Source organism: Rattus norvegicus, chromosome 5 (genome assembly GCF_021556685.1).
Source record: "Rattus norvegicus strain SHRSP/BbbUtx chromosome 5, alternate assembly SHRSP_T2T, whole genome shotgun sequence".
In the NCBI taxonomy this organism is placed as follows: Eukaryota; Metazoa; Chordata; class Mammalia; order Rodentia; family Muridae; genus Rattus; species Rattus norvegicus.
This window is the reverse complement of record NC_141538.1, coordinates 13,962,993-13,985,656: the sequence shown is the minus strand read 5'-3', so window position 1 is coordinate 13,985,656 and position 22,664 is coordinate 13,962,993. Positions and strand designations below refer to the sequence as shown.

General features: G+C 38.8%; 1 protein-coding gene across 2 annotated transcripts in view; it reads right to left on the bottom strand.

Annotated features, from left to right (window-relative positions):
- Cpa6 (carboxypeptidase A6) overlaps positions 1–22,664 on the bottom strand; it is a 371,225-nt gene that overhangs the window by 171,986 nt on the left and 176,575 nt on the right. Inside the window, exon 1 of one of the 2 annotated variants that reach the window (XM_087548617.1) lies at positions 12,548–12,828. The gene's annotated coding sequence lies outside the window, so the exon portion shown is untranslated. 2 annotated transcript variants of the gene reach the window in all.

Below are 22,664 nucleotides of genomic sequence, written 5' to 3'. Positions count from 1 at the left end.
TTCATTAAATTCTAAAAAGTTTTTAATTTCTTTCTTTATTTCTTCCTTGACCAGGTTATCATTGAGTAGAGCATTGTTCAATTTCCAGGTATATATGGGCATTCTCCCCTTATTGTTATTGAAAACCAGTTTTAGGCCGTGGTGGTCCGATAGCACTCATGGGATTATTTCTATATTTCTGTACATGTTGAGGCCAGTTTTTTGACCAATTATATGGTTAATTTTGGAAAAAGTACCATGAGGAGCTGAGAAGAAGGCATATACTTTTGCTTTAGGATAGAATGTTCTATAAATATCTGTTAAGTCCATTTGGCTCATGACTTCTCTTAGTCTGTCTACGTCTGTGTTTAATTTCTGTTTCCATGATCTGTCCATTGATGAGAGTGGGGTGTTGAAATCTCCTACTATTATTGTGTGAGGTACAATGTGTGTTTTGAGCTTTAGTAAGGTTTCTTTTATGTATGTGGGTGCCCTTGTATTTGGGGCATAGATATTTAGGATTGAGAGTTCATCTTGGTGAATTTTTCCTTTGATGAATATGAAGTGTCCTTTCTTTTCTTTTTTGATGACTTTTAGTTGAAAATTGATTTTATTTGATACTAGAATGGCTACTCCAGCTTGCTTCTTCTGACCATTTGCTTGGAAAGTTGTTTTCCAGCCTTTCACTCTGAGGTAGTGTCTGTCTTTGTCTCTGAGGTGTGTTTCCTGTAGGCAGCAGAATGCAGGGTCCTCGTTGCATATCCAGTTTGTTAATCTATGTTTTTATTGGGGAGTTGAGACCATTGATGTTGAGAGATATTAAGGAATAGTGATTATTGCTTCCTCTTATATTCATATTTGGATGTGAGGTTATGTTTGTGTGATTTTCTTCTCTTTGTTTTGTTGCCAAGACGATTAGTTTCTTGCTTTTTCTAGGGTGTAGCTTGCCTCCTTATGTTGGGCTTTACCATTTATTATCCTTTGCAGTGCTGGATTTGTAGGAAGATATTGTGTAAATTTGGTTTTGTCATGGAATATCTTGGTTTCTCCATCTATGTTAATTGAGAGTTTTGTAGGATACAGTAACCTGGGCTGTCATTAGTGTTCTCTTAGGGTCTGTATGACATCTGTCCAGGATCTTCTGGCCTTCATAGTTTCTGGCGAGAAGTCTGGTGTGATTCTGATAGGTCTCCCTTTATATGTTACTTGACCTTTTTCCCTTACTGCTTTTAATATTCTTTCTTTATTTTGTGCGTTTGGTGTTTTGACTATTATGTGTCAGGAGGTGTTTCTTTTCTGGTCCAATCTATTTGGAATTCTGTAGGCTTCTTGTATGCCTATGGGTATCTCTTTTTTTAGGTTAGGGAAGTTTTCTTTTATGATTTTGTTGAAGATATTTACTGGTCCTTTGAGCTGGGAGTCTTCACTCTCTTATATACCTCTTATCCTTAGGTTTGATCTTCTCATTGAGTCCTGGATTTCCTGTATGTTTTGGACCAGTAGCTTTTTCCGCTTTACATTTTCTTTGACAAGTCGATGATTTCTATGGAATCTTCTGCTCCTGAGATTCTGTCTTCTATCTCTTGTATTCTGTTGGTGATGCTTGTATCTACAGCTCCTTGTCTCTTCCTTTGGTTTTCTATATCCAGGGTCGTTCCCATGTGTTCTTTCTTGATTGCTTCTATTCCCATTTTTAATTCCTTCAATTCTTTGATTGTGTTTTCCTGGAATTCTTTCAGGGATTTTTGTGATTCCTCTCTATAGGCTTCTACTTGTTTATTTTTGTTTTCCTGGAATTCTTTCAGGGAGTTTTGTGATTCCTCTCTGTAGGCTTCTACTTGTTTATTTATGTTTTCCTGTGTTTCTCTAAGGGAGTTCTTCATGTCTTTCTTGAAGTCCTCCAGCATCATGATCAAATATGATTTTGAAACTAGATCTTGCTTTTCTGGTGTATTTGGATATTCCGTGTTCGCTTTGGTGGGAGAATTGGGCTCCAATGGTGCCATGTAGTCTTGGTTTCTGTTGCTTGGGTTACTGCACTTGCCTCTTGCCATTAGATTATCTCTAGTGTTACTTTGTTCTGCTATTTCTGACAGTGGCTAGACTGTCCTATAAGCCTGTGTGTCAGGAGTGCTGTAGACCTGTTTTCCTGTTTTCTTTCAGCCAGTTATGGGAACAGAGTGTTCTGCTTTCGGGCGTGTAGTTTTTCCTATCTACAGTTCTTTAGCTGTTCCTGTGTGTCTTTGTCTTGAGTTCACCAGGAAGGTCGCTTGCAGCAGAAAAGTTGGTCTTACCTGCAGTCCCGAGGCTCAAGTTTGCTCGTGGTGTTGCTTATGAGCTCTCCGTGGTGGCAGCAACCAGGAAGATTGTGCCGCCCTTTCCGGGAGCTTCCGTGCACCAGGGTTCCAGATGGCGTTTGGTGTTTTCCTCTGGAGTCAGAGATGTGGGCCGAGTGTAGATTCTTCTGGTTTCCCAGGCGTGTCTGCCTCTCTGAAGGATTAGGTCTCCCTCCCACGGGATTTGGGTGCAGAGAGCTGTTTATCCAGTAGGTCTCTTCAGGTTCCGGCAGTGTCTCAGAAGCAGTGGATTTCCTGCTCCTGTGGCCTTATCCAAGGGAACCCAGAGGTCGTATACAGTTTCCTCTTGGGTCAGGGATATAGGCAGGGGTGGGCAGTGTTGGTGGTCTCTTCCGCTCTGCAGTCTCAGGACTGCCCACCCGTCTCGGTGGTGAGCTCTCTCTCTCCCACGGGGTTTGGGAGCAGTGAGCTGGAGGCAGGGAGCGTGAGATTGGGACTCCCGCTAAAAACCCTCTTTCTTTCTTTCTTTCTTTCTTTCTTTCTTTCTTTCTTTCTTTCTTTCTTTCTTTCGTCCATTGCTGAGTGTGGGGTGTTGAATTTTCTCACTCTTTTTTTTCTTTTATTGGATTTTTTTATTTACATTTCAAATGTCATTCTTTTCCCCGATTTCCTGGACATAAGCCCTCTATCCCTTCCCCTTCCCTTCTTCTACAAGGGTGTTCCCCTCCCCATCCACCCTCTTTCTTGCCCCCCACCAACATTCTCCTATACTGGGGGTCCAATCTTGGCGAGACCAAGGGCTTCTCCTTCCATTGGTGCCCAAAACGGCCATCCTCTGCTATGAAAGAGCTGTATTTTTCTAGCCCTCACATTGTCTTGCACATTGACCATGAATGTAGGGAGCGGAGAGCTTGAGGATATTTAGTGATCACCATCAAATGAACACTATGACCAATACAGCTGCTTGCTCCACACTGTTTCTGTGTATACTTGATGTCACGGGCTGAATGCTTGTCTCCTGCAGATCATGTGTTGAAATCTTAATCCCAGTGTGATGACCTTCAAGAGGGGTAGGAAGCTTTGTAAAGTGATTATGTCATGAGAGTGGAACCTTCTTGAATTTAATTAGTGCTACATAAAGAGGCTCCAAGAAGTTCTCTTCCTTTTACATTGTGAGGTCACAGGAAGGAGATACACTATGTGAAATCAAGAAATGACTCCTCAGACACTAAACCTGCCTTGATCTCACATATCACAGGATCCAGAATTGTAAAAAAAAATATTTCTACATAAAATACTCAATGGGTAGCATTTTTGTTATTTTTGTCCAAATAGACTGTGGCAAATGGGGCCATACCTTCTGATGTTTATTAATACAAGGTTAGGGGTTTCTTTTATTTTTTTATCTTTCTGTCCTTTGTTTGTTTGTTTCTTTGTTTCTTATTTTCATTTTTTCAAGACAAGGTGTCCTTGAGTATCCCTGGCTGTCCTGGAACTCTTTCTGTAGTCCAGGCTAGCCTTGAACTCTTTCTGTAGTCCAGGCTGGCCTTGAACTCACAGAGATCTGCCTGCCTCTGCCTCCCAGGTACTGGGATTAAAGGTGTACACCACCACCATCCTTGAGAAAAATCAGCTTATAAAGGGAAGGTTCATTGGGATTCCTGTTCAAGTTCATAGTTGGTTGGCACCATTGCTTTTGTGTGTGTGTGGCAAAGCAGAACCCCATGGCAGGGAGCATGTTGTAGAATTAAACCCTTTACTTCACTTCTGGAAAGAGTTAAAGGTAAGAGGAAAAGACCAGGGTTCAGCAAAGGCATGCCTCTAATGAATGGAAGACTTCCTCTTGGTCCCATCTCTTAGTTCTGCCTCTTCCTAATGGTTCCAAAGTTCAGGAACAAGTCTTGAATTTCACATGGGACTTCAAGGGACTTTCCAGATTTTAACAGTAGCATATTTTCCCTTCAAAGCCATATTTCACAGTTAGTCTCTCTCTCTCTTTCAAAGCTAATGTGTGTGTGTGTGTGTGTGTGTGTGTGTGTGTGTGTATGACATTCTTAGGAAACACATTGCAATGGTTTATCCATCCTCCACCAGTATTTATAAATGATGTAGTATCTTAGGCTGGGACATTAATTTATATTTTGGGGCATGGAGAACTCATAAGTAATTCACTTCCCTAATGCTATTTAATGCAGAGAGCATTTTATAGCACCTTTTTATCAATTCAAATATATCTTTCTTAGAACCCAAGTTAGTGGGTCCTGGGATGGGGACTTGCACTTTCTGATACAAGGAAAGGTACTCAGTGTTGGGAGAATGACATGACCGCCTCAGGAGAGTTTACTACCTCTTGGGGGAGTTGAAATAATTGCAGAAGAAACCAAGTTCCATGGAACTGGTCTTTGACTCTAGGGTTCAGCTTAATATCTGTTGGGGAGGTACATGATGGTCAAGCTGAGTTTTCTCCATAGTCTCTATCTATAACTCTTAATACTTTATGTTTTTAAAAATATTTATCTTATTTTATTTACTTTTCAGCACTTTTACTTCCATTTTTCTCTGGATGTGATCTGAGAGACTAACAATCAAGATGATGTCATCACATTACTTGTTTCTTTATGATTTGGAGATAAGGACTACATCTGAGATGCTTGCTTATTTAATTCACATCTCTGACTTGTGCCAAAAGGATATATTCTTTTGTAAAACCAAGAGTCCTATCAAGTGTATCAGTTCCCAAGGTCAGGGAAAGAGCTGAATCAAAGGAACAGAAGATTCTGGCAACTGTCTTCTGAGGAAAGACAATGGTCCCACAATCATTATCTGTTAGAAGAAATGCTCATGTTTCCAACCACTATTCCTGCTAAAGTGTATTTTCTAATGTTAAAAGGTCAGTTAAGTTCATTTTATGTCTTAACTACCATGTCAGTTTTATTGAATCAGAAGGTAATTTGCCAATACAATTCTGCATTTTTTATGTAAAGTAATTCATGGCATGACAATCTGCCCATCAGATTGATGACATCTGCTTAAACAACCATTGGAATAATCATCTATTAGAAAAGGGGGTAATAGTATTTCCGTGATGAGTAATCCTTATGAGAGAATTTCATAAAGAATATTTGACTCAATAATGTGTCTATTGAGAGATGAATTAAAAACCACATTTTCTAAGTCATATAGTTTATAACATTTGATTGGCTCAGTTATGCCATCTGAATCAAAGATAAAAGTGTATATCTCAGGCTACAAGACCAGCAATGGAATATTCTGCCAAGTGGTGAGCAGTTAGGATACAATTAGAGAGAACATGGTTCTCTTTCCTGATGATTCTGCTTTATGTATTTTTGGTAGAATTCGGCTACATTGTGGGCGATGCCATAAGCTCCTGAGGAAGCTACTTCAGTATGTAGTTGTAGATGAGATCACGTGAACCCTTCTTAAGGTAAGCATAGGACAGTAATAAAATATAGAAAACAAAACCATAAATAAAAATCCTCCCACAAACCTGGTAGACTGAATTTATGTCTGATAATAACTCTCACTTTAATGTCTGTTCTTTCCATCAGACTTTCAGTAGACTAAGGACCTCTCTTGCTTTTGACATGATAAATCAAAGGAAGCACCTTGTATATATCTGTTGCCAGACTTGTGTAAGCCATAATAACACTGGGCAGTCAGGCAGCTTCTAGACAGGCAGTCCATGTCACTCTTGACACAAATACCACCATTTTGCTTCTCAAAAGACAAGTTACTTTGCAAAATGTACTAAAGACTTTCCAGCCAATGGTAGATGCTTACCACATTGTTTAGTTCTTCCAAAAGAAATAGAATAAACAAGTGGTTGCTATTGACAAGGGGAGTGTCTATCCTGAAAACTTAATTTCATTTGTGTTATGGCTTGGAAGTGAAATGTCTACCATAGGCTTGTGTGCCTAAACAATTAGTCCCCAGAAGGTTGTGGGATCATTAGGAGGTGGGGCTTCATGGAAAGAAATGAGTTGCTGGAAGATGGCCTTCCTTCTGGATTATTTCCTGATTAGTCATTCTTTTTCCTGAAACAGTTTCATTTTCACATTGTGACACCTTCTGTGAAGGGCTTCACTGTGTTTTCTCAAACCATAAGCCAAAATATGTCCATTCCTTACATCGTTTCTTTCAGTTATTTTATCATGGTACCTACTATAGTTTGTTTATATGTTCCTGTAGATCTCCTGATCCTGGCTTGTCTCCTATGCTTCATCTTCCCCTTGATGGTGGTTTCAGAAAATGCCAGGTTCTTTGTGCAGCATGTTGAGAATGCCTCCTGCCTGTATACTTAGATAACAAGGTTCACCATGACAGTCGCACCCCTTTGCTGTTGCCTAAGACAAACTGAATTTTGAGAGAGAATTCTATTTCTACATAATTATGGCTGATTCATACCTTTTATTTCTTTCTCAGATACCCGCATGGCTTTTGAAGAAGTTTATGAGGCAAAAACACATCAGTGCTTCCAGATGAGTAGTAAAAAAACTGGAGGGTGGGAACACTGCCAGTTCTCCCAAGTTCTACACTTGGGCATTCTTCTTTCCCTACTGTTGCTTCCATGATGTGACTTATTTCCTTCAGAAGAGCCTGTCCTGAGAGATAATACTCCTCGAATATACCACATCTGCCTTAACTCTCTGCTTTCCCCCTTTTGAGTGTTTGGGCATTTTCCCTTTTGTTTCCTTGACAAAATATCCTGCAAGCAACACCCTAAAAACTACCAATGTCCATATGGTAGTTGAACTTCTGCCTTTCAATTCTAAAGGGATAAATATTCCATTTATTGAAAACACATTTTATATTGCCTTTGAAATCTTAAATTTCAATTTTTCACTCTGGGATTCAAAATTGCTATTTTTATTTTCACCTTCATCACTTATAAAAGCATTTGTATATGTAGTCCCCAGAGATTTCACAGAACTCCTTCTTAACATTTTTTCTCTATCCAAATTGGACATAGCCATGAATAAGAGTTATACAGTAAAACTGAAACATCTATAATACAACTCCATACCTATGTGTTGTTGTAAAACTATAATAAATAAAAAAGTATGGTTGTCTTTTATCCTGCTAGGTCTAGCACCGCAGTGACCCAAGATACCTGCTAGATATGTTGGTGGAAACACATCCCAACTCCACAGCGGCAGCCCAGTGTCTCCAGCCACTGCACACTTGACTATACTCAAACCATCACATAAAAGAACACACAACACAATAACCGTAGATCCAATTGATAAGATATAATTGCCCACCTAAACATACAAAGCCCAGTACCATCCATCCCTTAAGAACATTAATGGGCGCCATCTGTTGTTGTAAAAATATAAAAAATAAAAAAATATGGTTGTCTTTTATCCCCTACTAGGTCTGGCACCGCAGTGCCCCAAGATATCTGCTGGATATCTTGCCAGAAGCAAACATTCCAATTCCATGGTGGCCCAGACTAGTCGCCCCACACTCCATTACACTTAAATCTACACATGAAAGAACATACAACACAATGATCTTTGATCCAATTGGTAAGATATAATTGCCCACCAATTATACAGAGCCCAGTACCATCCATCCCTTAAGAACATTAATAACAACCTGTAAATACACAGTGGAATCTGAACGTCACCTGTCATGGCTTCTCGCCTTCTCTCTCCTGTCTCTTCCTTTCCTTTCTCGTCTCCTCCTCTTCCTTCAAACTTCTCTCCCACCCATCCTTCCTTCTCCTCCAATGACAGGCCTCCTTCTATCCTGTACCTGTCCCTCACCTGTATTTTACAAATTCAATGGGGAGAAGGTTCTGAAAACCTGAAGGATCTGAAATCACCTGAGTCCTGAGTACGAGACTAGCTAGCTGTCCTAGGGGCAGTGGAATTAGCATCAAAATACAGATAACTCCAGGGTAAACCACAATACCTATGGTTCAGGAAACATCATGGAAGAAGTAGCAGAAATATTTTATGAATCAGGGGATCAGGAAGTCTGCTTTGAAGTTGTGTCTTCTAGAAATGATAGGGAAGCTAGACCCAAGATATCTCAACACCATGGCTACCTAATAAGAAACAAACGGACCCTCTTTCTGGTTCACATCTGTGCCCTGGAGCTGATGCTGTGCTCAACCCCTTACCCTGGCCACTGTCCTCGCTCTGCACCTACCTACACCCAGTAAAAACTTGACCTCTAGGAGTTCTGATACAGCCAGGCTCACAGATCAGATGCTCTAGACACCCTCCCACACCCAGACACAGTCTAATTCAAGGAGGCTGAACAGAACCAGGTTCACAGGAGGGACACACATCAGTCAGAGACATAAAGGTCAGTTAACACCAGAGATAACCAGATGATGAGAGGCAAACACAACAACATAAGTAACAGAAACCAAGGGCACTTAACAACATCAGAACCCAGTTCCTTCACCACAGCAAGGCTTGGATAACCTAACACACCTGAAAAGCAATATTCTGATTTAAAATCCCATCTCACAAAGATGATAGAAGACCTTAAGGAGGACATAAATAATTCCCTTAAGAAATACAGGAGAACACAGGTAAATAGGTAGAGGCACTTAAAGAGGAAACACATAAATCCCTTAAAGAAATATAGGAAAACACAATCAAACAGGTAAAGAATTGAATAAAACCACGCAGGATCTAAAAATGGAAACAGAAACATTAAAGAAATCAAAACGGGAGACATCCGTGGAGATAGATAACCTAGGAAAGAGATCAGGAGTCACACATGCAAGCCTCACCAACAGAATACAAGAGATAGAAGAGAGAATCTCAGGTGCAGAAGATACCATAGAAGATCTTGACACAATAGACAAAGAAAATACAAAAAGAAAAAAGCTCCTAGCCCAAAACATCCAGAAAATTCAGGACAAAATAAAAAGACCAAACTTAAAAATAACAGGTATAGAAGAGAGTGAAGATTCTCAACTCAAAGGTACAGTAAACATTTTCAACAAAATTATAGAAGAAAACTTCCCTAACCTAAAGAAAGAGATGCCGATAGACATATAAGAAGCCCACAGAACGCCAAATAGATTGGACCAGAAAAGAAATTCTTCCTGTCACATAATAATCAAAAGACAAAATGCAGAAAACAAAGAAAGAATATTAAAAGTGGTAAGGGAAAAAGATCAAGTGACATAAAGGGTTCTAAACCTTTATCATAATTACATTGGAATTCTCAACAGAGACTCTAAAAGCCAGAAGATCTTGGGCAGATATCATACAGACTTTAGGAGAACAAAAATGCCAGCCCAGGCTACTATACCCAGGAAAATTCTCAATTAACATAGGTGGAGAAACTGATATATTCCATGACAAAATCAAACTTACACAATATCTTTCCACTAAACTAGGCATATAAGGGATGATAGAAGGAAAAGTCCAACACAAAGGGGAAAACTACAACTAAGAAAAACCAAGAAATTATACTTTTCACAATGAACCCAAAAGAGGAGAACCCATCCAAACATAATTCTACCTCTAACAACAAAAATAACAGGAAGCAACAATCATTGGTCTTTAATAACTCTCAAAATCAATGGACTCAATTTTCCAATAAAGAGACATAGACTAATTTACTGGATAAGTAAACAGGACTTGGCATTTTGCCTCATATAGAAAACACACCTCATTGACAAAGATAAACACCAACTTAAAGTAAAAGGCTAGAAAACAATTTTCTAAGCAAATGGTCCCAAGAAATAAGTTGGAGTAGCCATTCTAATATCCACTAAAATAGACCTACAATCAAAAGTTATCAAAAAGAATGGGGAAGGACACTTTATATTTATCAAAGGAAAAATCCACCAAGATTAACTCTCAATTCTTAAGATCCATGCCACAATGAAGGGCACCTACCTTTGTAAAAGAAACTCGACTAAAGCTCAAAGCACACATAGAAGCTCACAAAATAGTGGGAGACTTTAACACCCAACTCTCACCAATGGGCAGGTCATGGAAACAGAAACTAAACAGAGTCACAGTGAAATTAACAGAAATTATTAACCAAATAAATTTAATAGATATCTTCAGAATCTTTCACCTAAAATGAAAGAATATACCTTCTTCTCAGCACCATGGTACCATCTCAAAAACTGACCATATAATCAGACACAAAACAAGCCTCAACCAATATAAGTAGAACTAATCCCATGCATCCTATCAGATCGCCATGGACTAAGGCTGGTCTTCAATAACAACAATAACCACAGGAAGTCCACATACTCATGTGCTGAACAACTGCTCAATGATAACTCGTTTGTGGGAGAAATAAAGAAGTTAAAAGCTTTTTAGAATTTAACAAAAACGAAGGCACAGTATACCTAAACTTATGGGACACAATGAAAGCAGTGCTAAGAGGGAAAATCATAGATCTGAGTGTCTTCATAATGAAAATAGAGAGATCCTACACTAGCAGTTTGACAGCACATCTGAAAGCCATAGAACAAAACGAAGCAAATACACTCAAGAGGAGTAGACAGCAACAAATAATCAAACTTGGGCCTGAAAGCAACCAAGTAGAAACAAAGAGAACTAAACAAAGAATCAACAAAACCAGGAGCTGGTTCTTTCAGAAAATCAACAAGAAAAAAAAAAAAAACCCTTAGCCAGACTAACTAGAAGGCACAGAGACAGTATTCAAATTAACAAAATCAACAGAAACTGAGGAAATTCAAAAAATCATCAGATCCTAGTACACTAGCCTATACTCAACAAAATTGGAAAATCTAGATGAAATGGATGATTTTCTAGACAAGATACCAGGTACCAAAGTTAAATCAGGATCAGATAAACTGTCTAAACATTCCTGTAAACCCTAAGGAAAAAGAAGCAGTCATTAAAAGTCACCCAACCAAAAGTAGCCCAGGACCAGATGGTTTTAATGCATAAGTTTATCAGACCTTCAAAAAAGACCCAATACTCATACTCCTCAAATTATTCTACAAAATACAAACAGAAACAACACTACTCAATTCGTTATATGAAGCCACAATTATGCTTACACGTAAACCACACAAAGACCCAACAAAGAAAGAGAACTTCAGAACAATTACTCCTATGAATACTGATGCAAAAATACTCAATAGAGTTCTTGCAAATCGAATCCAAGAACACATCAAAACTATCATTCAACATGATCAAGTAGGCTTTATCACAGGGATGCACAGATGATTCAATACATAGAAATCCATTGACGTCTCTATTGTTGACAATATTCCACTGAACTTGTAACAAAACCAACAGAGGATGCTGATTAATCCATTGGATTTGATAAGGCAAAATTAAAATACGAGATTATACATTAAAAAAACTCAAAGAAAAACCCATCTCATTAGATGCTGAAAAAGCCAAATACAACACCCCTTAATGTTAAAAGTCTTGGAAAGGCATGAACCTACACTTCTTAAATGCAGTATACAGCAAACCAATAGCTAACATTAAATTAAATGAAGAGAAACTTGAAGTAATCCTACTAAAATCAGGACAAGACAAGTCTGCCTACTCTCTTCCTATTTATTCAATATAGTGCTTGAAGTTCTAGCCAGAGAAATTAGACAACAAAAGAAGATCAAAGGGATATTGAAAAGAAAGATTTCAAGGTAACACTATTTTCAGATGATATGACAGTATACATAAGCAACCCCAAAAATTCTACCAGAGAACTCCTACAGCTGATAAACAACTTCAGCAAAGTGGATGGATATAAAATTAACTCAAACAAATCAGCAGCCTTCTTCTATACAAAGGATAAATGGACTGAGAAAGAAGTTAGGGGAACAACGTCCTTCACAGTAGTCACAAATAATACAACATATCTTGTTGTGACTCTAACCAAGCAAGTGAAAGATCTGTATGACAAGAACTTCAAGTCTCTGAAGAAAGAAATCCAAGATCTCAGAAGATTTATCTTCCATGCTCATGGTTTGGCTGGATTAACAGTAAAAATGGCCATCTTACAAAAAGCAATCTACAGATTCAATGGTATCTCATTATCAAAATTCCAACTCAATTTGTCACAACGATAGAAAGAAAAATTCTCAAATTCATCCAGAATAACAAAAAAATCCATGATAGTAAAAACTATTATAAACAATAAAAGAACTGTTTGCAGAATCATCATCCCTGACTTTAAGGTGTATTACAGAGCAATAGTGATAAAAATCTCATGGTACTGGTAAAGAGACATACAGATGATCAACAGAATAGAATTGAGGATCCAGAAATAAATTCACATACCTATTGTCACTTGATCTTTGACAGAGATGCCAAAACCATCCAGTAGAAAAATTCACCATTTTCAACAAATGGTGCTGGTTCAACTGGTGGGAGGCATGTAGAAGAATGCAAATTGATCCATTCTTAGCTTTATGTTCAAATCTTAGGTCCAAGTGGACCAAGGACACCCACACAAAATCAGATATGCTGAATGTAGTAGAAGAGTAGGTAGGAAAGAGCCTTGAACACATCAGCACAGGCAAAGATTACCTCAGGCTCTAAGATCAAAAATGGACAAATGGGAACTCCTGAGATTGAAAAGCTTCTCTAAGGCTAAGGTCACTGTCAATAGCACAAAATGGCAAGCTACACATTGTGAAAAGATATTTACCAACCCTACAACTGATAGAGGGCTAATATCCAAAATATACAAAGAACTTAAGATGGTAAATTCCAGAGAACCAAATAACTCTATTAAGAATTGTGTACAGAGCTAAACAAAGAATTCTCAACTGAGGAATTTTGAATGGCTGAGAAGCACCTAGGCAAATGTTCAACATCCTTAGTTATCACAGAAATGCAAATCAAAAATCCCTGAGATTCTACCTCACACCGATCAGAATGGCCAAGATCAAAAAGTCAAGTGAGAGTAGATGCTGGTGAAGATGTGGACAAAGAGAAACACTTCTCCATTGTTGGTAGGATTACAAGCTGGTATAAGCACTCTGGAAATCAGTCTGGAGGTTCCTCAGAAAATTGGACATAGTACTACCTGAGGACCCAGCTATACTACTCCTGGGGCATATACCCAAAAGGTGACCCAACATATAACAAGGACACATGTCCCACTATGTTTATAGCAGTCTTATTTATAATAGCCAGAAGCTGGAAAGGACCCAGATGTCCTTCAACAGAGAAATGGATACAGAAAATGTGGTACATTTACACAATGGAGTACTATTAAAAACAATGACTTCATAAAGTTCTTAGGCAAATGGATAGAACTAGAAAATATGACCCTGAGTGAGATAATCCAGACATAAAGAAACCACACATGCTATGCACCCACTGATAATTGGATATTAGCCCCAAAGTTCTTAATGCCCACAATACAACCCACAAAACATATGGAGCTTAAGAAGAAGGAAGATCAAAGTGTGAATGCGTCAATCGTACAGAGAAGGGGAACAAAATAATCACAGGAGACAGAGGTAGGGAGAGGCCTTGCAGGAAGGGAGGCAGGGAAGGGGGAGCAATATCAGGCATGAGAAGAGACAGGAGAGAAATCTAAAGGGTCAGGAAAATGAATAGAAATGTGTAGCAATGGTGGGTCGGGAACTGGGGGAAGCCACTAGATAGTCCTAGATACCAGGGAAGGGAGAGGCTCCCAGGACCCAATGGTGATGACGGTAGCCGAAATACCCAACAAAGGGGTAGTAGAAAGTGTTTAGACCACCTCTAGTACATAGGCATGGCCCCCAGTTGATGGATGGGGTCGCCTTACTATGTCAACAATTTTAACCCAGAATTGTTCCTGTCTAAAAGAAATGCAGGGACAAAAATGTGAAGCAGAGACTAAAGAAAAGCTGTCCAGAGATGACCCCACCTTGGAATCCATCCCACCTGCAGACACCAAACCCTGATAATATTGCTGATGCCAAGAAGTGCTTGCTGACAGGAGCCTGGTATAGCTTTCCTCTGAGAGGCTCTGCCAGTACCTGACTAAGACAGAGGCAAATACTCATAACCAACCATTGGACTATGTCTGTGGAGCCCAATGGAAGAGTTAGAGGAAGGAGTGAAGCAGCTAAAGGGGATTGTAGCACCGTAGAAAGAACAACAATACCAACTTACCAGAGCTCCCAGGGACCAAACCACCAACCAAAGAGTAAATTTGATTGGGTCCATGGGTCCAGCTACATATGTAGCAGAAGATTGCCTTACCTGGCATCAATGAGAAGGAAGGCCTTTGGTCCCTTCAAGGCTTGGTGCCCAAGCCTAGGAGGATGCTAGAGTGGTGAGGTGGGTGTGGGTAGGTAGGTTGGAGAGGAGCCTCATAGAGGCAAAAGGGGGAGGGGATGAGATGGGGGTTTGTGGAGGGGAGACCAGGAAAAGGGACAACCTTTGAAATGTCAATAAATAAAATAACCCATAAAATAAGAAACAATGATAATATCAATGTATATGCTAATGTGGAAGGAGAAATCTCATGGGATGATACATCTAGACAAAAATTTACAGACAACTAATGCCTGCAATAAAATAAAAAGTTAGCATTTTTGTTGATTAATACCTAGTGGTCATTCCTGAAATTATATAATATAAACAACACTAAATGGACTTAACAGTTTGCATATTTATGTTATATAATCACATATAAATATGCATATACAAATACATATACGTGTGTGTATAATAATAATGATCAAAGAAAAGGTCATAAATATGAGAGTGAGAGGGAATATGGGAGGGACTGGAAAGAAGAAACAATATAATTATACTTTAATTTAAAAGAAACTGCAAAGAATAAAAATTGTTTGGATTAAAAAATAAAGCTGACCCTGTCCCACAGAATTCTGTACCCAAATCCTGTGGGAAGGGAGAGCTGGAATCTCAGAAGTACAGACATTCCTGAGAGCTTAGGGGAGACTGCCACTTCTGCTAACATTCATGGCCCAGTGCCCTCTGGACACAGGAACCTAGGAGAAGTCTGGGACAGGAACCTTCAGGTTTGTGCCTGTGCCTAAAGCTGACCTAGTCCCACAGTTCTCTGTACCCAAATCCTACTGGGAGAAAGCCAGTCTCCAGGAGTGCTGACAGATAGGCTTACACCAGGGCTAAGCCACTGTCAAAGACAGAAAAGCAAGCTAACATGAGAGACAACCAGATGGCAAGAGGCAAACTTAGGAACCTAAGCAACAGAAACCAAGATCACTTGGCATTATCAGAACCAGTTCCCCCACCACAGCAAATACTGGATATCCCGAAACACCGGAAGAGAAAGATTTGGATTTAAAAATCACATCTCAGGATGATGATAAAGGACTTTAAGATGGACATAAATAACTCACTTAAAGAAATACAGGACAACACAGGTAAACAAGTAGAAGCCCTTAAAGAGGAAACACAAAAATCAAAGAAGTACAGGAAAACACAACCAAACAGGTGAAGGAAGTGAACAAAATAAGTCAGGATCTAAAAATGGAAATAGAAACAGTAAAGAAACCACAAAGGGAGACAACCCTGGAGATAGAAAACCTAGGAAATAGATCAGGGGTCATGTATGAGAGTATCACCAACAGAATACAAGAGATAGAAGAGAGAATCTTAGGGACAGAAGATACCATAGAAAACATTGACACAACCATCAAAGAAAATGTAAAATGCAAAAAGCTCCTAACCCAAAACATCCAGGAAGTCCAGGACACAATGAGGAGATCAAACCTAAAGATAATAGGTATAGAAGAGAGTGAAGATGCCCAACTTAAAGGGACAGAAATATATTCAACAAGATTATAGAAGAAAACTTCCCTAACCTAAAAAAGAGATGCCTATAAACATACAAGAAACCTCCAGAACTCCAAATACATTGGACCAGAAAAGAAATTCCTCCTGCCACATAATAGTCAAAACACAAAATGCACAAAACAAAGAAAGAATAGTAAAAGCAATAAGGGAAAAAGGTCAAGTAACATATAAAGGCAGACCTATCAGAATTACACCAGACTTCTCACCAGAGACTGTGAAAGCCAGAAGATCCTGGGAAGATGTCATACAGACCTCAAGAGAATACAAATGCCAGCCCAAGCTATTATATCGTCCAAACCCCTCAATTAACATAGATGGAAAAACCAAGATATTCAATGACAAAACCAAATGTACAAAATATCTTTCCACAAATCCAGCCCTGCAAAGGATAACAGATGGAAACTCCAACACAAGGAAGGAAACTGTACCCTAGAAAAAGCAAGAAAGTAATCTCTTTGAAATAAACCCAAAAGAAGAGAGCCACACACACATTATTTCACCTCTAACAAAAAAATTACAGTAAACAACAATCACTATTCCTTAATATCTCATAACAACAGCAGATTCAATTTCCCAATAAAAAGACATAGACTAAAAGACAGGATATGTAAAGAGGACCCAGCATTTTACTGAATACAGGAAACACACTTCAGTGACAAAGACAGACACTACCTCAGAGTAAAAGGCTGGAAAACAATTTTCCAAGCAAATGTTCCGAAGAAGCAAGCTGGAGTAAGCATCCTAATAGCGAATAAAATCGACTTTCAACCAAAACGTATCAAAAAAGATAAGGAAGGACACTTCGTATTCATCAAAGGAAAGATCCAGCAAGATGAACTCTCAATTCTAAACATTTATTTTCCAAATGCAAGGGCACCTACAGTCATAAGGATACCTTACTAAAGCCCAAAGCACATGTTACATCTCACACAATAATAGTGGGAGATTTAAGCACCCCACTCTCAGATCATGGAAACAGGAACTAAACAGAGATATAGATAAACTAACAGAAGTTATGAACCAAATGGATTTAACAGATTTATAGAATATATCATTCTAAAAGAAAAGAATATACCTTCTTCTCAGCACTTCATGCTACCCTCTCCAAAATTGACCGTATAATCGGGCAGAAAACAGACCTCAACAGATACAAGAAGATTAAAAATAATCCCATGCATCCTATCAGATTACCATGGACAAGGCTCGTCTTCAATAACAACAAAAGCAACAGAAAGCCCACATACACGTGGAAGTTGAAAACTGCTCTACTAAATGATAACTTAGTCAAGGAAGAAATAAAGACAGAAAATATAGACTTTTTAGAATTTAATGAAAACGAAGGCACAACATACCCAAACATATGGGGCAGAATGAAAGCAGTGCTAAGAGGGAAACTCATAGCTCTGAGTGCCTCCAAAAAGAAAAATGGAGAGAGCATACACTAGCAACTTGACAGTACACCTAGAAGGTCGACAACAAAAAGAAGCAAATACTCCCAAGAGGAGAAGATGGCAGGAAATAAACTCAGGACTGCAGTCAACCAAGTAGAAACAAAAAGAACTATACAAAGAATCAATAAAACCAGGAGATGGTTCTTTGAGAAAATCAACAAGATAGCCAGACTAACCAGAGGGCACAGAGAGAGTATCCAAATTAACAAAATGAGAAATGAAAAGGGAGAAATAACAACACAATCTGAGGAAATTAAAAAATAATCAGATCTTACTACAAAACTGGAAAATTTAGATGAAATGGACAATTTTCTAGATAGATATCAGGTACCAAAGTTAAATCAGAATCATATAAACCAACTAAACAGTCCCATAACTCCTAAAGAAATAGAAATAGTTATTAAAAGTCTCCCAACCAAAAAATGTCCAGAACCAGATAGGTTTAGTGGAGAATTCTATCTGACCTCCATAAAAGACCTAATACCAATATTGTCCAAACTATTCCACAAAATAGAAACAGAAGGAGCACTACCCAATTTCTTCTATGAAGCCACAATTACACTTATACCTAAACCACACAAAGACCCAACAAAGAAAGAGAACTTCAGACCAATTTCCCTTATGAATATCGACGGAAAAATACTCAAATTCTTGCAAACTGAATCCAAGAAAATATCAATAGTCTCATCCATCATGATCAAGTAGAATTCATCCCAGAGATGCAGAGATGGTTCAATATACAGAAACCCATTAATGTAATCCACTATATAAAGAAACTAAAACAAACAAACGAACAAACAAAAAAACCAAACAACACATGATCATTTCATTAGATGGTGAGAAAACATTAGACAAAATTCAACACTCCTTCATGATAAAAGTTCTCTAAAGATCAGGAATTCAAGGCCCATACCTAAACATAGTAAAATCAATATACAGCAAAACAGTAGCCAACATGAAATAAATGGAGAGAAACTTAAAGCAATTCAACTAAAATCAGGTACTACCCAAGACTGCCTGCTCTCTCCCCACTTATTCAGTATACTACTCAAAGTCCTAGCCAGGACAGACAGATAACAAAAGGAGATCAAAGGATACAAACCGGAAAGGAAGAAGTCAAAATATCTGTTTCTTGCAGATATGATAGTATACTTACGTGAACTACTAAGCCTGATAAACAACTTCAGCAAAGTGGCTGGGTATAAAATTAACTCAAACAAATCAGTAGTCTTCCTCTACTCAAAGGATAAACAGGCTGAGAAAGAAATTAGGGAAATTACACCCTTCACAATAGTTCCAAATAATATAAAAAACCTTGGTGTGACTCTAACCAAGCAAGTGAAAGATCTGTATGACAAGAACTTCAAGTCTCTGAAGAAAGAAATTGAAGATCTCAGAAGATGGAAAGATCTCTCATGCTCAGTGATTTGTAGGGTTAATATAGTAAAAATGGCTATCTTGCTGAAAGGAATTTGCAGATTCAATGCAATTCCCATGAAAATTCCAACTCAATTCTTCAAAGTTAGAAAGAGCAATTTGTAAATTTATTTGGAATAAGAAAAAATCCAGGATATTGAAAACTATCCTCAACAACAGAAGAACTGCTAGGGGATCACCATCCCTGATCTTGAGCTGTAATATAGAGCAATAGGTGATAAAAACTGTATGGGATTAGTACAAAAACAGGTAGATAGATCATTGGAAAAGAACTGAAAACCTAGAAATGAACCCAAACACGTATGGTCACTTGATATTTGACAAAGGAGCTAAAACAATTCCATGGTAAAAAAGATAGCATTTTCAACATATGTTGCTGGTTCAAATGGAGATCAGCAGAATGCAAATGGACCCATTCTTATCACCCCGTACAATGAAATCTCAAGTCCAGGTGGATCAAGGACCGCCACATAAAATCAGATATACTCAAAATAGTAGAAGAAAAGGGGGGGGGGAGTGTCTCGAACACATGGGCACTGGGGAAAATTTCCTGGACAGAACATCAAGGGCTTATGCTCTAAGGTCAAGAATCAACAAATGGGATCTTATAAAACTGCAAAGCTTCTGTAAGGCAAAGGACACTGTCATTAGGACAAAACGGCAACCAACAGATTGGGAAAAGATCTTTACCAATCCTACATCTGATGATAGAGGGCTAATATCTAAAATACACAAAGAAATCAAGAAGTTAGACTCCAGAGAGCAAAATAACCCTATTAAAAATGGGGTACAGAGCTAAATAAAGAATTCTCAACTGAGGAAAATCAAATGGTTGAGAAGCACCTAAAGAAATGTTCAACATCCTTAGTCATCAGGAAAAGGCAAATCAAAACAACCCTGAGATTCCAGCTCATAACAGTCAGAATGGCTAAGATCAAAAATTCAGGTGACAACAGATGCTGATGAGAATGTGGAGAAAGAGGAACACTCCTCCATTGTTGGTGGGATTGCAAGCTGGTTCAACCACTGTGGAAATCAGTGTGAATGTTCCTCAGAAAATTGAACCTGAGGACCCAGCTATACTACTCCTGGTCATATACCCAAAATATGCTCCAACATATAACAAAAACACATACCCCACTATGTTCATACCAGTCTTTTTTATAATACCCAGAAGCTGGAAAGAATCTAGATGTTCCTCAACAGAAGAATAGATACAAAAAATATGGTATATCTATACAATAAGGCACTACTCAGTTATCAAAAAAAAATGACTTCATGAAAGTCATAGGCAAATGGATGGAACTAGAAAATATCATCCTGAGGTAACTCAATCACAAAAAAACCACATATGGTATACACCCACTGATAAGTGGATATTAGCCCAAAAGCTCAGAATACCTGATACAATCCACAGGCCACATGAAGCTCAAGAAGAAAGATGACCTAAGTGTGGATGCTTCAGTCCTTGTTAAAAAGGGGGAACAAAAATATCCATAGGAGGAAATACGGAGACAAAGTTTGGAGCAGAGACTGAAGGAATGGCCATTCAGAGTCTGCACCACCTGGGGATCCAGCCCATATACACACAGCCACCAAAGCTAGACAATATTGCTGAAGCCAATAAGTGCATGCTGATAAGAGTCTGATAAAGCTGTCTCCTGACAGGCTGTGCCAGAGCATGACAAATATAGAGGCAAATGTTAGCAGCAAACCATTGAGCTGAGAATGGTGTCTTCACTGGAGGAGTTAGAAAAAGGATTGAAGAAGCTGAAACGGTTTGCAAGCACATAAGAACAACAATACCAACCAACTAGAGCTCCCAGGGACTAAACCTCTACCCAAAGAGTACACATGGACAGACCTATGGCTCCAGCTGCATATGTAGCAGAGGATGGACTTGTTGGGCACCAATGGGAAGAGAAGCCCTTGCTCCAGCCAAGACTAGACCCCCAATGTAGGGTAATGTCAGGGTGGGGAGGCAGGAATGGATGGGTGTTTAGGAAGGGGAATACCCTCATAAATATAGGAGGAGGGGGGATTGAATAGGGGATTTATGAATGGGAAACTGGGGAAGGGGATAACATTTGAAATGTAAATACAAAAATATCAAAAAAAAATCCAGCCTGAAAGTATCATCAGGAGTACCCTTCTCTGGGTTAACTGCATACCAGCTTGTAAGGGTGGCTTAGCATTCACAGTGGAGGTGCTGACTTGGGGCAGATGGAGCTACTGGATTCTGCATGAGCTGTTGATATTGTGATGGTCAGTCTTAATCATCAACTTTGCATAAAATGGGAAGAGAGTCTTAAAGGGTTTTCTACCCTGGGTTGGCCTGTGGACTATTTGTGAGGATTTTCTTGATTGATGTGAGAAGACCCAGCTAACTCTGGGCAGCTCTATTCCCTAGGCAGGCGGTCCTGATCTGTATAAGAGGAGAAATCAAGCTGAGCACAAGAAACCACCAGAACAAGCAAGTCTGAGTACATTTCTTTCTTTCTGCTCTGATCTATGGATGAGCTGTGAGTAGCTGTGTCAAGTCCCTGCCTTGACCTCCTTCCAGTGATGGACTGTAACCACAGATAGTAAGATGAAATAAATCTCTTTCTCCACTAAAAAAACCCAAAAAGCAAAACCCAAACAAACCAACCATCCATCTATCCAACCAACCAACCAACCAACCAACCAATCAAACAATCAAACAATTAACCAACCAACCAACCAACCAACCAACCAACCAACCAACCAACCAACCAACCAACCAACCAACCAACCAACCAACCAATGCTGTTTCTTTGTACTGAGTTCTGTAATTGTATAATCAAGTCACTACTACAGACCAACCCCTGATAATAGTAAAAGATGGGAGACTTTTCATTCTTCAGGACAGTTTAGGGAGTCAGTGGCAGTTTAACAAACCATTTTTTTCATGGAATGGCCTAAGTTAATCTGGCCAAGATGTGCTAGGCGAACATTCAGGTTTGATAGGATACAGTGGGATTCATAAAACATGTGACCTCTCACACAGATATACTGAAGTGCTTGTGCAAGTACCACAGGTCAATCCTTAAATTAACATAAATACTTAAAACAAAGAGATTTCACGTGGAGTTATCGCCAAAAATATGTATGACATATTCGTAAGTACAAATTTTACTATCAAGAACATTCTTGGGGTTGGGGATTTAGCTCAGTGGTAGAGCGCTTGCCTAGGAAGCACAAGGCCCTGGGTTCGGTCCCCAGCTCCGAAAAAAAGAAGCAAAAAAAAAAAAGAACATTCTTAAAAGTATATATGTATATATATATACATATATATATATAACATAGCAAGAGAAATAAAGCTTTCGCTTACAATTGTATGTATATATATGTATGTGTTTTGTGTTTCTATATACCTACAAATAATAAAACAAATAACCTTTTCATAAATTGTAACACTTTTTTCCTGAACAGTTTTTCTGTTACTGGGTGCTATACGACACATTCTTATAGCATTGTGGTTTTCTTGCTCTTGCTATAGAGCTGTTACTGTGTTAGCAAGGTGGGTAGAATGAGAGCTTCTCATACCTACAGACAAGATGACAAAACCCCATTTAACCCAAAGTAAGTATCTTTCAAATGGGACTTTCCTTAGTCCCATTTAATCCTGAACTAAACATGTCAATTTCCCTCATATACACAGCCTCTCAAAGACGAGTCTCTCAAAGATTAGGGATGGAGGG